General features: G+C 45.5%; 1 long non-coding RNA gene across 1 annotated transcript; it reads right to left on the minus strand.

The window, feature by feature from the left end:
- Nucleotides 1-245: 245 nt before the first annotated feature.
- LOC116972865 lies at nucleotides 246-12,236 on the minus strand. Its single transcript, XR_004411933.1, has 3 exons — nucleotides 12,223-12,236; nucleotides 5,406-5,409; nucleotides 246-426 (listed from the first exon to the last, which is right to left on the minus strand). It is a non-coding gene; the product is annotated as an uncharacterized LOC116972865 (long non-coding RNA).
- Nucleotides 12,237-15,029: the final 2,793 nt, after the last annotated feature.

The following is a 15,029-nucleotide window of genomic DNA, read 5'->3' on the forward strand; positions in this document are numbered from 1 at the left end:
GGTTTCCCAATTGTCGATGTCGATTTCACATTTCTTCTTGCTGGCTTTTAAGGCATCTTTAAATCTCTTCTTTTTCGTCTGCCTCTATTCCTTTTGTCTTCTTTAAGCTGGGAGTAGAAGGTTTGTTTTGGAAGACACTCGTCTTCCATCCGAACAATATGACCGACCCATCTTAGTTGGTTCTTGATGATGAAGGCTTCGATGCTAGATGTTTTTGTTTCATTCAGCACGCTGACGTTGGTTCTTCTGTCTTCACAACTGATATTTAAGGTGCTTCAAAGACATCGTTGATGGAACTTTCCAGGTGTTTTCAGATGGCGTTGGTATGGTGTCCAGGTTTCTGATGCATACTGGAGCGTTGGAATCACCACTGCCTTGTACACTAACATTTTGGTGTCTGTTCGAATGTCACGATTTTGAAAGACTCTTTACCTCACCTCATGTGAATGAATGAATGAATGAATGAATACGTTTATTGTCATTGCACAAACTGTGCAACGAAATTCCATTACATCTCCTCCGGTTAAAAAAAAATACAAACACGACAACCATTAACACATATGTACACTTATTAGTAAAATAATAAATAAGTAAAAGAGTTTAAAAGAATTTGGCGGCATTTCTTGGAATTATATTTTGCTTTCCCCGTGTTCTCTGTTGGAATTTAGCTCTTTTATCGCACATGGGTAGAAACTATTTTTAAGTCTACCGGTGCGAGCCTTCAGAGACCTGAATTGCCTCCCCGAGGGTAGCAGAGTAAAAAGGTGGTTGGCAGGGTGGGATGTGTCCTTCTTGATATTTGTGGCCCGGCGCAAGCATCGGGCCTTGTATATGTCATCCAAGGAGGGCAGTTGGGCGTTTGTAATGCTCTGCGCAGTTTTTATAATTCCCTGCAGCGCCCTCCTCTCAGCCACAGTACAGCTGGCAAACCACACCAGGATTCCATAGGAGAAGATACTTTCCACGGCGCATCGGTAGAAGGACAACAGCAGCGGCTGTGAGACGTTTGCTCTCCGCAGAGACCTCAGGAAATACAGCCGCTGATGTGACTTCTTCACGAGAGTGATGGTGTTCATTTGCCATTTGAGCTCCTGGGAGATGTTTATTCCCAGGAACTTAAAGCCGGTGACTCTCTCCACCATGTCTCCTTTGATGTACAAGGGAGCAGGTTCCTCTCTCCTCTTCCTCCTCAAGTCAACGACCAGTTCTTTTGTCATCTCATTACAAGCCCTTCGGGGGTTATGAGGAATCATTGGGTGAAGCACAGGGTCTTATCCATAAATTGTGACTCCTTGTTCTGGATTTCCCCAACATCGGGAATTATCTTCCTGCATCTAGCCTGTCCAACCCCTTAAGAATGTTGTAAGTTTCTATAAGATCCCCCCTCAATCTTCTAAATTCTAGCGAGTACAAACCGAATCTATCCAGTCTTTCTTCATATGAAAATCCTGCCATCCCAGGAATCAGTCTGGTGAACATTCTCTGTGCTCCCTCTATGGCAAGAATGTCTTTCCTCAGATTAGGAGGATGGTAAGTCCAAGTTTCGTGTATGCACTGTTGAAGGCAGTCAGGATCTGTTGCAGATGATTTACTGAGAGAGCTACAACACAGTTGTCATCTGCGTATTGGAACACGATCTTGTATCTGTAACAAGATTGATACTCTCCACATGTGGGAGCTCTTTGTTCATTACAACTGGTTTCAACGGGTCTTTTGTTAAATAGCTTGCCAACAAAAGGAAAAATCAGAATTCTCCCTTAGGCACCAATTCCATACAACAGCTGGCTCTGTTCAGGACCATGCCATTGGTTTCACTAACAACCATTATCCCCTAAAATGTAACAGAAAATCTGTCTGGAGTTCCTCAGTAGCTTTCAGATACTGGGGTCCTCCTGCTCAGAGATAGGGGTGTGGGTATGTTGTGGAATTTGGAAGGAATACTCGATGAATTAGTGGGATTTCTGACAATGGGTCCATTCCAGTCCCAGCAGCTTCAAACAGGGACACAAGACACAAGAAACTGCAGACACTGGAATCTTGAGGAAAACACAATCTGCAGGGTGAACTCTTGGGCTCGGACGCCTGCTTCCATGCTGTATCTCTAAACTAATCCAAAGTTGCCTCCTGCAGAAATAAGGAACTGCAAATGCTGGTTTACAAAAAAGAATACAAAATGCTGGAGTAACTCAATGGGTCAGGCAGCATCTCTGGAGATCATGGATAGGTGATGTTTCGGGTCAGAACCCTTCTTCAGAGGGTGATGTTTTGGGTCAGGACTCTTCTCATTGAGAAGGATTACAACCCAAAACATCACCTATCCATGTTCTTCAGAGATGCTGCGTGACCCGCTCAGTTACTCCAGCACTTCTGTAAACTTACCTCCTGTTGATATGCTTTTGCCATCTACAAATCAAATACGATGAGCTTGAGAAATGTGTAAATCAGAATCATGACTGGAAAACTGCCAGCAAGAAGCCACTGAAGTTTCTGGATAGGAACATATCTGGAGAAACCACTTTACATTATCTACCAAATACAAAAACCAGTGTCCAGAACTATCAACCTCTCCATAATCCAGATCTCAATCACGACAATGGAGGCACAGGAACTGCGCTTGCTGGAATCTTGAATCAAAGACAAAGTGCTGGAGAAACTCAGCAGGTCTTTACAATGCAAGAAGGTAGTTTGCGACCGTTGACTAATCTTTAGTGGGCAAGAGTAAAGAATATAATCTTGATTGAGTCAAGCATGTTTTCCTGATCTCATGAAGATGGGTTTTACCTCACCTCATGTCATCTCATTACAAGCCCTTCGGGGGTTATGAGGAATCATTGGGTGAAGCACAGGGTCTTATCAGAGACTGGCCTCTACCCAGAGGAACCCACTTAATTTACACCAGTCTGGCCAACAAAAAACGATTCAGGATTGCTTTGGTGTAAATGGATTTTCTTGTGGATAAACACAGCCCATTGATCCAATTCAATCTCCCAAATGACTTTATGCTGTGTATAATCACCTTTTCAGTTTTGGGTTGCTCCAAAGAGACTTCAAGGTCCTATTTTAAGGTCATTTGCATTCGAGTAACAGATCAACAATTACTTTGAGCGCTGCTCGGTGGACAAAACCTCGTGTCACTCTGTTCATAGCAAAATGATTTGATTTGAGTATAGGAGCAGGGAGGTTCTACTGCAGTTGTACAGGGTCTTGGTGAGACCACACCTGGAGTATTGCATACAGTTTTGGTCTCCTAATCTGAGGAAAGACATTCTTGCCATAGAGGGAGTACAGAGAAGGTTCACCAGACTGATTCCTGGGATGTCAGAACTTTCATATGAAGAAAGATGGATAGACTTGACTTGTACTTGCTAGAATTTAGAAGATTGAGGGGGGATCTTATAGAAACTTACAAAATTCTTAAGGGGTTGGACAGGCTAGATGCAGGAAGATTGTTCCCGATGTTGGGGAAGTCCAGAACAAGGGGTCACAGTTTAAGGATAAGGGGTAAATCTTTTAGGACCGAGATGAGGAAAACATTTTTCACACAGAGAGTGGTGAATCTGTGGAATTCTCTGCCACAGAAGGTAGTTGAGGCCAGTTCATTGGCTATATTTAAGAGGGAGTTAGATGTGGCCCTTGTGGCTAAAGGGATCAGGGGATATGGAGAGAAGGCAGGTACAGGATACTGAGTTGGATGGTCAGCCATGAGCATATTGAATGGCGGTGCAGGCTCGAAAGGCCGAATGGCCTACTCCTGCACCTATTTTCTATGTTTCTATGTTTCATGGTTGGGAGATCATGGGCTGTAATATCTGGTGTCGAGCCCTCCTTCTCAGCGAGTCACTCAGACCAACTCCAGGCTTTGCTGGAGGCAATTAGTGCTTGACAAACACGAGCCAATCACCCGGCAAAGTTGCGATCAGTTTATTCCACCAGCTGTCCAAGCTGACAGCTCCAGAGGTCTCGCTTTGATTTTAGGATTAGGCCATCATGTTCTAGATGCATCAAAGGAGTGACTAAATCTCACTCTCAACCCTATCAGTTCCCTTGATACCTTCAGTGGTTTAATCATGTCAACCTTTAATCTCTATTCTCTTTTCAGAACAGAACCACCTCCAGTAGTTAGTGCAATGTAGAATTCTGCAGATTGCTACGGAAATCCAAGAAAGCAAGATGTAGAATGGAGAGATATCTGGCGGTAGGTTTCTGATCTGAGGAACAGTACAATGAGATATTTAATGAACATGCCACTCCCAATCCAAAAAACCCCCATCAAAGATTGTAAAATAAAGTCCTTACATAATCAGGTCTTCCTGGAAAATGCTATTCCAAAGAGATTAACTAGGGGAATTGCATGCAGGCTTTGATTTGGGAAGAGATTACCAACCTATCAATCTCAGTTTGTAGGGGCTCAGTTGTCCCAAGAGCCCTCAGGAGGCGGGTCAGGCATTGCAAGTTGCCCTGTGTATGAAGTTGACGAGGGGTATTTTACAATTTCAAAGCCAATATACTGTGGATGGATGGAGCTGGCATTGGAATTAGTCATAATTTCGTTCAATGGCAGTTCTGACTTGAGCAGAAATAATTTAAGGATGTGCTTATGAGTCCGTGAGGAATTGCAGAAATCCCACTGGCTGCTGAGGATCTCTGGCCCGTGACCACTCTAAGTGGAGAAGGAGCTTTCAGGAAGATGTTTTGAACCACGGATCCAAGCATCAGGAGCATACACAATCCCTGCATTACATACTAAGGGATGCACAGGCCTGCCCACCCCCATCTACTACCTCATGTCCCCTCTGTGGAAAAGTCTCCAGTATCCATATTGGCCTGATCAGTCACAACAGCACCCACAGAGGAGGAGTGGAAGGAAGAGGTCGTGCTTGATCCTGAGGGATTGCCTGTGAGGAAGAGAGAGAGAATGGAGGAGGAGAACAATTGGCTGAAGGACAGCAACTGGAAAGGAGGAAGGTCATTCGATGCCCTTTGAAAGGAGGAACATCATAGATCCATAATGGGCAGGTTCACTAGCACCAAGCATTGTTGTTAACTTGTATTTAGCAAGTCACATATTCCAGATGGAGCACTGAAGCAGTGAGAACCGTGCAGCAGTATCAGAGCAAGCTTCAAAGGAGAGACGTGTGAAGTTGCATTCCAGAAAGATCAATAGTGATCTGCAACTCAGGATATAAAATTATTCCCTGTGTTCTTTTGAACCTCAGTGAGGAGTGCCTTTGACGGCTCATTCAGTTGTGCCAGCAATGTAAACCTGCAGCTTTCATTTCTCTCTGCAAACCTTCTTTCCACAAACCTTCAGCTATCTCGGTCCCGAGCACTGGAATTCGTGTCCTAAACCTTTCCAGCTCTCTTTCCTTATTTGTCTCTCTTTCCTTTAAGCTAACTTCTCTGACCTTGCTTTTGCATCTCAATATCATAAATGTGCCTGTGTCCGCTCCAGTGAAACATCGTGGATCATTTCAACATGGAAACATTATTTATACTTAGAATAATCTGTACCTTTGCAATGTGAGATAGTCGTTGGACAAAAGAACAAAGGACAAAGGACATTTATTTGTCATGTACACCAATTGGTGTAGTGAAATTTGTCTTGCCATGCAGCACACAGATAAAGATAAGACACAACATTAAAGAAATTAACAATAAACATAAAAAACATCCCCCCACAATGGTCCCCACTATGAGGGAAGGCACAAAGTCCAGTCCCCATCCCCTTGTCCACCTATTGAATTGAATTGAATACCTTTATTGTCATTCAGACCTTACGGTCTGAACGAAATTTCGTGCCTGCAGTCATACATACAATCATACAATAATAAACAACAATAAACACAAATTAACACCACCACAGTGTATCCTCCAAGCACCTCCTCACTGTGGTGGAGGCAAAAATCTTAGGGTTACTGTCTCTTCCCTCCTCTTCTCCCTCTGCGGCCTGCGAATTGAGGCCTCCGCAGTGGCCGCTACGGGGCCCGATGTTTCAGGCCCTTCTCCGCCGGGTGATGGTGCTCCGGCTTCGGGAGAATCCTCTCAGCGGCTTGGGGCACCTGGAGCGGCCGCTTCCTAACTGGAGACCGTGGCTTCCGAAGCTGACAGGAAGGATGCACAAACTCGATGGAACTTCACCACTGGCGATCTTGTTTCGCGAGATCCCAGGCTCCCGGTGAAAAGTTCAGCGCCGCCGCCCGCAGCTGTCATACAATTTGGAAACAATCCCTTCCCCCGACTACCATGTCAGCCAAGATGCTCCATCTAAGCTAGACCCTTTCTTTTACCCACAATTGTCGCAAATCCCTCTAAACCTTTCCTATCCTGTGGTCTGAAGAAATGTTCTGACCAGAAACGTCACCGATCCATGTTCTCCAGCGATGCTGCCTAACCTGTTGAGTTACTCCAGCACTTTGTATCTTTTCTTTCCCCTAAACTGATAGTCTTAAACAGATATCAATTTGTGGTAAGTTACCCTTCCACCGTCTGTTCAGAAGCAGTTAAAGTGGCAAGGGGTGAGAAAATGAACAGGTCCAAAGGGCTGACAAAGGCTGACGAAATGACATCTCCCAATATGTTCATTAATTATCATGGTAGTGCAATCAGTGCATCACCCAGTCAAATATTTGAAAAAATATTTTATTCCTGGTCGTTAGTTGTCCTTTGAATATCTAAGATATGTTCCTGAGATCTTGCAGTGCAACGGGTCAAATTAATACACACATTCTGCTCAGAAACAATGTATGAAGCTTTATTGTAACATCAACTTGCATACTGTAACTAAGCCCAATCATTCATTTTCCAGGAGGTAGGTGAGGCAGAAACTATTAACTATATTTAAAAGACATTTGGAGAGGTGCATGGATAGGAAAGGTTTCGAAGGATATGGGCCAAATGAAGGCAGATGGGATGAGTGTAAATGGGGCACCTTGGTCAGCATGTGGGGTGAAAAGGGCCTGTATCCACACTGTACGCATATGACACTCTGACTTTATGACTCCATAGCATCTTTCAGGACTTCAAGATGTCTCAAAGTGCATTACAGCCAGTGAGGTGTTTTGCTAATTTGGTAATTGTTTAGGAATGTGGGAATATAGGAAATGTGATGAGCAGCTGATGCATTGCAAACTCTCGGGAATATATCTTAGAAATTCAAAGGAGAACTAACGATCAGGAATTCAATATTTTCTGAAACATTCACATTCATTCCTCAGATTACAAGAATTCACTGAAGGAACTGATACCTTATTGGATGTTCCTTCCTCTCTAGGTCAGCTGAGGTCTACTGCAGAGCCCCAAAGGTTCACCATGGATAGTACATGTTTCGCGGGATATGGGCCAAACGCTTGCAGGTGGGACTAGTGTAGATGGGACATGTTGGTCGAGTTGGGCCGAAGGTTAGTTTCCTCGCTGTTTCACTCTATGACTCTATGACCACTCCAAGATCAGCAAATAGAATGGAAACTGGACCTGAAAGCTGTCACTTTGTGGCATGCTTGGCATAAACCCGTGACAATCGTGCCCATCCCCAGATTAAGATCCATGGGACAGAATGAGTGATATCGTATTGATTGTCATCAATCTTTGTCAAACGCAACCTCACACATCTCTCTTTTTGTTGAAGCCTGCTGTATTCCTGCTTGCTGCATTTACTTGATACTGTGTACTTTATACTGAAAGCTATTAGGCTCGCTCCTGTATTGACAATGAATGTGCTATTTACAACGGCCTTGCTTACCCACCTACCTGCAAGCAAGCAAGGGTGGTGAAAATGTAGGGTTCACGATCACACAGAGTGATTCACTTGAACACTGAACGTGTAAAGGAAAGCTAAATAAGTGTGAGGGGAAACATATGTTCTGCTGAGGTGGGATGGATGTGTTTAATGTGGAACACAAATATTAGCATAGATCACATATCGTAGGAGTGGCAAAGCAGTAGAGTTGCTGCCTTAAGGGGCTGTCCCACTTGGGCGACCTAATTGGCGAGTTTAGAAGAGTTTAGGAGAGTTTGAAAAAATGACATGTTGAAGACCTCCTTCGACTATGTTGAAGACCACCTTCAACCTCCTTCGACTATGTTGAAGACTAGCTTCGACTAGCTATGACTAGCTACGACTAACTTCAGGAAAATTGGACACCGAATAGTGGAGAGTGAAGACGACCTCCTTCGATCTCCTTCGACCTCCCTTCGACCTCCCTTCGACTATGATGAAGACTATCTACGACTACCTTCGACTACCCTTGATTACCTATGAATAACATGCCGACCTACTACGACTAAACCTACAAATAAAAAAAGTATCGATTTTTTCCATGATGACCTTTTTTTACTCGTGAGCATTTTTCAACATGTTGAATAATATGCCGTGACCTAGCTGAGGCCTCGAGTACGCGGGGACTACTCTCGAGCATGAAGGAGTTACAAAGACCTCCTACGACCTCGTGTCGACCATGCTGCGAGTATGAGTCGAGGGCAAACTCGCCAGAACCCGCGGATTAGGTCACCCAAGTGGGACAGCCCATTTGCAGCGCCAGAGACCCATGCTCGATCCTGACTGCGGGTGCTGTCTGTACAGAGTTTGTATGTTCTCCCTGTGACCGTGTGGGTTTTCTCCGGGTGCTCCAGTTTCCTCCCACATGCCAAATACGTGCCGTTTTAGCTTCAGTAAAATTGTAAATTGACCCTGTTGTGGAAGATATTGCTAGTGTGCAGGATTATCGCTGGTCAGCGCAGACCCGGTGGGCCGAAGCGACTGTTTCAGCACTGCATCACTAAAAATAAATTAATTTTGTTTCCGTCTTGTTCTGGTCTATTCCCGAGCAGAGGCTACAATTTTCAGCAGATTGCCATTTGCAGAAGACCCACTCTACACCAATGTGCACCTTGTGGAATCCACCAATGCAGCACCAATTTGCACAGCTCTCTGCTGAGTGATGTGCCTATTGCATTTACACCAGGTTAGACCTTTGTGAGTTCAGTGATGCTTTTAACATGATAGAGAAAACTCAGCCACTGGCAGAAACAGTGATTTAAGCTTTTTATTTAATTTATTTAAGTCAGTTTAAGATATTTAAAGTTGTTGAGGTGTGTGTATGTTTTCTAATGTTACATATTTAATTTTGCTGCAAAATATGTTTTTTATCGTTATTTAGATTTTGTTTTAACCATTCCTCGGTTCAAATTTCAGAGCCGTTGACAAGCATTCAGTACCGGTGATAGTTTTGACAGCCAGCGAGGCAGTGGGACAGGGTCTCACCAGATCCCAAAGCCATTCATTTGCTGCAGCCGACTACTTGGGTAAAGAGAGGTCCTGGTTTACACTGATGTCCCGAGAGCCAGTCTCCTAGTCCACATTGATCTCAGGCAGAGGATAATCTGTTTCAATTAAGCACAGCCATCAATAACACAAAATTGGGTTTAACTTGTTGTGTTACATTTAGAGAAGTCTATTTGGAAGTATGTTTGTACCAATGAAACTGAGCAGGTTTTTATTAAGTGTTGAAAATCATCATGGACTCTTCTCCTGACACATCCACTCGCAGTAGTGTCACATCGAAGAAGCTGTTAAATCTGTATACAACACCAGCCCAACTGACAACTTTCAGATTATGGATGTGTATTTCTTCTTTTTCTTTCCCATTTATGTTTTTTTTTCTGGGCAGTCCAATCAAATTAAGTATGTGAAGATGGGATATTTGCCCTAACAAAATTAAATGTACATTAAAAGGTTTATTGAAAACATGATATCAAATGAATAAAGGTCTTTTTAGATCACGGTGGAAAACTGAACTTAAATATTTTTGTAAATGACTTGTTACAATTTTTCTTGCCGTAGCAATAATGTCATAAATTATAGGAGTAGAATCAGGTTATTTGGCCCATCAAGTCTACTCCACCATTCAATCATGGCTGATCTATCTCTCTCTCTCAACCCCATTCTCCTGCTTTCTCTCCATAACCCCTGACAGTAACACAAGAAAATAATATCCAGAAAAGAAAAGATGGGGTTTGGGAAATTAGAACTGCCCTAAACTCATCTCTGGAACACATAGGTGGTGTTGAACAAGGACTCTGACGATAGACTCCTATTTATCAACTATAGCTCTGACTTCAACACCCTAATCTCATCCAAACTAATTTCCAAGCTTCTGGTTCTGGGGATTAGTACCCACCTCCGCCACTGGATCTTTAACCTTCTGACCCACAGACGACAATCAGTGTGGAGAGATTGCAACGCCTCCTCCACAGTAATCTCATACCCGATGCCCCGCACGGATGCGTTCTCAGTTCCCTACGACACTCCCGATGCACTCATCATTGGACGCGCAATTAACTTTCTAACTTCACCAATAAGTTTGCAGATGACATCAGTGATGTGGTCAGGTTATGAGCAATGACGAGACTGAGTACGGGAAGTAGATAGAGAACTTAGTAACATGGTGTCAGGACAATAACCTCTCCCTCAATGTCAGTAAGACAAAGGAGCTAGTTATCTACTTCAGGAAGCACTGTGGAGTACATGTCCCAATCACCGTCAATAGTACCAAAGTGGAAACGGTTGAGAACCAGTCTGGACACTTGAATTCTCCTTCCCATTCCTACACAGACCTTTCTGTCCTCAGTCTCCTCCATTGTCAGAGTGAGGCTAAACACACATTGGATGAACAGCATTGGGCAGCTTACAGCCCAATGGTATGAATATCGATTTCTCTCACTTCAGGCATTCCCCTGGCATTCCCTCTCTCTCTATCCCTCCCTCACCCAAGTCGCACTAGCTTCACATTTTCACCCTACAAACAGCTAACAATGGCCTGTTTCCTTTGTCATCATTACTTTTTTGCATATCTTTCATTCATTGTTCTTTATCTCTCCACATCACCGTCTATATCTCTCGTTTCCCTTATCTCTAACAAGTCTGAAGAAGGGTCTCGACCTGAAACATCACCCATTCCTTCTCTCCAGAGATGTTGCCTGAGTTGCTCCAGCTTTTTGTGTCTTTCTTCAGTTTAAGCCAGCATCTGCAGTTCCTTCTTACACATTCCCTTTTCCCCCTGCTTCTGTCCTGCAAAAGATAGAAAAGCTTGAAAGGACTTCCGGTGGCGTCATGGAGCTGTAAAGACGCAGCATTGAGCTCCGCTCCCGCTAAAATCGCGAAAAAGTCATTTTGAAAGACGGGACGGATTTAAAAGTACTCACCGGGGCTGTTTGGTGCCGCGTGACTGACTTCATCAGAAAGCGTCGCGAAAAATCGGAGAAAAAGCTTGAAAAAATGCGGCATCAGATTAGCAAAAACAGTTTGCCCCCACCCCCCTCCCTCTGTTATCAGGTGTCTGAATGATCCTTCCATAAACCAGGGAACTGTCCGATTCACCCCTACCCTGTTACACACATTAGCATTTGTCCATGGAACTGATGCGCTACAATGCTGAGAACTATATTCTGCACTCTGCATCTTTTCCTTTGCTCCATCTATTGCACTCAAGTTTGGCTTGATTGTTTTTATGTACAATGTTATCTGATCTGATTGGATAGCATGCATGACAATAATAAATCTAAACCCAATGGTGGCGCAGCGGTGGAGTTGCTGCCTAAAGGGCCTGTCCCACCAGCATGCGATTGCATGCGTCTAGCGCGACCAAACGTGGTGGCTCGAGGCGTACGGCCTCACGGGGCCGGTCCCACTTCCAACCGCGGAGCTGTCTGGAGTTGTGCGGGGCTGGTCCTGATATCATACTCACCAATCAGCTGGGCAGGTCGCGGGCCGACTGAATTTGGACGTCGCACGGCGACGGGCGGTTACGTCATCATGCAACGGCACGCCGGGCGGTGACGTCATCGCGCAACGCCAAGCGCTAGGTGTACGCCGTCAAGATGCTGCGTACGCCCGTCGAGGCGCTGTGTACGGCCTCAATGTGGCTGCGGGCCAACAGGCCGTTGTCGCGTGGAATTTTTGGACAGTTTTTCGGAGCCCCGCGCGATGTTGGGACCAGCCCCGCACATCTCCATACGGCTCTGGCGATCGAAGTGGGACCGGCCCCGCGAGGCCGTACGGCTCAAGCGACAACGTTAGGTCGCGGCTTGCAGTCGCATGCTGGTGGGACAGGCCCTTTACAGTTCCAGAGACCCAGGTTCGATCCTGACTACGGGTACCTATGCTGTCTGTACGTTCCCCCTGTGACTGCATGGGTTTTCCCCAGGTGCTCCAGTTTCCCCCCACACTTCAAAGATGTACAGGTTTGTAGGTTAATTTGGCTTCTGTAACAATTATAAATTGTCCCTAGTGTGTAGGATAGTGCTAGTGTACGGGGATCGCTGGGGTGGCATGGACTCGGTGGGCCAAAGGGCCTGTTTCCACGCTGTATCTCAAAACTAAACTAAAAAAAAACTCCAAACCTAAACTGCTCCAACAAGCCTGAACTTCTCCCATTTATTAGGCGATTGTGTGTTACTTTATTGTAACTATATTTTGTTTAATGAGCTGAGTTTTAATTCCTGATGCTGAGACAACAGTATTGGGCTGGAAACGTGAGAAATCAAAGTGTTTTTGCATTACATTTGTCAGTGGCATTTGAACCCATTTATAGGATTACCATATTATTTCTGATTTATGCAACCAATTAGGCTAAGCAGTGTGCTGATAATATGAGTCGTGTCCAATTCCACTATTTAATAGGAAATTGTGCAGTGTGTTCAATAATTTTTGGAGTTGGATGGATTGCAATGGTTCAAGAAAACATCTCACCACCGCCTCCTTAAAGACAATTAAGGATGGGCGATAAATGCTGGCCTTGTCAGTACCAGCCACATACCAACAATAATGAATGAAGAAATAAAGGTAAGCAAATGGAACACGGAAAGCGATGAAGTTTTCATCTTTGATGAGAGACATATCACTGAATATTATGCATAGAGCCGTTAGTGTGTTAGGAAGAGAAACGTTGACAGAAGTGACGGCCTTATTATGCCCCTGAACGGAAACCTCTGGAGACTTTGCACCCCACCCAAAGTTTCCGTGCGGTTCCCCGGAGGTTTTTGTCAATCTCCCTACCTGCTTCCACTACCTGCAAACTCCGGCAACCACCTGCAACCTCGGGTGGGGCGCAAAGTCTCCAGAGGTTTCCGTTCAGGTTTCCTAAGTGGGACAGGGGCATTCCAGTGTTAGAGACCCGGGTTCCATCCTGACTATAGGTGCTGTCTGTACTGAGTTTGTATGTTCTCCCCGTCACCTGCTTGGGTTTCCCCCAAGTGTTCTGGTATCCTCCCCCACACTCCAAAGACGTGCAGGTTTGTAGGCTAAATGGCTTTGGTAAAGTTGTAAATTGTCCCTAGTGTGTGGGATAGTGTTAGCGTGCAGGAATCACTGGTTGGTACGGACTCGGTGGGGCGAAGGGTCCAGAAGGCATGGCTACAAGGTGAGAGGGGCAAGGTTTAAAGGAGATTTTTGCGGCTTGCTTTGTACACAGAGGCTGGTAGATGCCTGAATCGTGCTGCCAGGGGTGGTGGAAGCAGACACGATACTGGCGTTTAAGAAGCTTTTAGAATAACACAAGGATATGCAGGGAATGGAGGGATATGGGTCATGTCAGGCAGATGAGATTAGCTTATCTTGGTATTAGTTTATTTTAGAGATACAGCGTGGAAACAGGCCCTTCAGCCCACCGAGTCTGCACCGGCCAGCGATCCCCGTACATTAACACTACCCTACACATACTAGGGACAATTGTACATTCATACCAAGCCAATAGACTGACAAACCTGTACGCCTTTGGAGTGTGGGAGGAAACCGAAGATCTCGGAGAAAACCCACGCCGCTCATGGAAGAACGTACAAACTCCTTCCTGACAAGCACCCGTAGTCAGGATCGAACCCGGCTATCTGGCCATGTAACGGGCCTGTCCCACCAGCATGCGACTCCATGCGGCAAGCGCGACCTAACGTGATCGCTTGAGCTGTACGGCCTGGCGGGGCCAGTCCCACTTCGATCGCCGGAGCCATATGGAGTTGTGCGGAGCTGGTCCCGACATCGCGCGGGGCTCCGAAAAACTGAGCGTGTTCAAAAATTCCGCGCGGCAACGGCCTGCCGGCCCACAGCCGCCTCGACGCCGTACGCACCGCCTCGACGGGCGTACGCAGCGTCTCGACCTCCGCGCGGACCCCGCTTCCGGTTTGGTCGCGTTCGACGCATGCAGGTCGCATGCTCGAGGGACTGGCCCTTAAGGCAGCAGTTCTACCCCCACACCGCCATTCTGGGACAGACATTGTGGGCCAATGGGGATGTTCCTGTGTTGTATCTTTTTGTGTTCAATGTTGACTGGTCGATACAAACTGGTTGGACTGAGGGGTTTTCATGCTGTATCTCTGATGGTTCCGATGGTTCCATCAGCGATAACCCCCCCCCCCCCTCCCCCCCGATTTGTCCCCCAGCTAATATTCACCCTGCCTTTGAGAATTTACTGTTGCAATTCTCCAGTACAATACTGCTTTCAAATTATTCACTCGTCTGTTAGTGCCGGTGAGGAATGCGAGAAGAACGTGCAAATCATACCTCTCATGGCTACAGGGTGTTTCAAAAGCTCTTTAGAGGCAATAAACGGCTTCTGAGGGTGTTGTCACTCTTATTATACACAGTAACTCTAAGTGGGGATATTTTAATTGGTACAGAAAGCCTTGTATATAATTATTATCTTTCTGTCAGATTTACCATAACTCTGAGCTCCCTCTGTCAGAAGCTCGCCATTTCACAAGTTCACAAGTTATAGGCCATTCGGCCCATCGAGTTGACTCTACCATTCAGTCATGGCTAATCTCTGCCACCTAATCCCATTTTCCTGCCTTCTCCCCAATTTCTGTGTCCAATACGACTGATACGGCAATTCCAACACACATGATCTCAAGAGGCTGCAAAGATTGGTGGACTCAGCCCGGTCCATCAAGGCTTCAAACCCTCCCCACTATTGAAAGCCATTACATGAGGCACTGCCTCAAGAAGGTGGCATCTATCATCAGGGCTCATTTGTGCCGCAGCA

Source organism: Amblyraja radiata, chromosome 5, assembly GCF_010909765.2.
Source record: "Amblyraja radiata isolate CabotCenter1 chromosome 5, sAmbRad1.1.pri, whole genome shotgun sequence".
Classification (NCBI taxonomy): Eukaryota; Metazoa; Chordata; class Chondrichthyes; order Rajiformes; family Rajidae; genus Amblyraja; species Amblyraja radiata.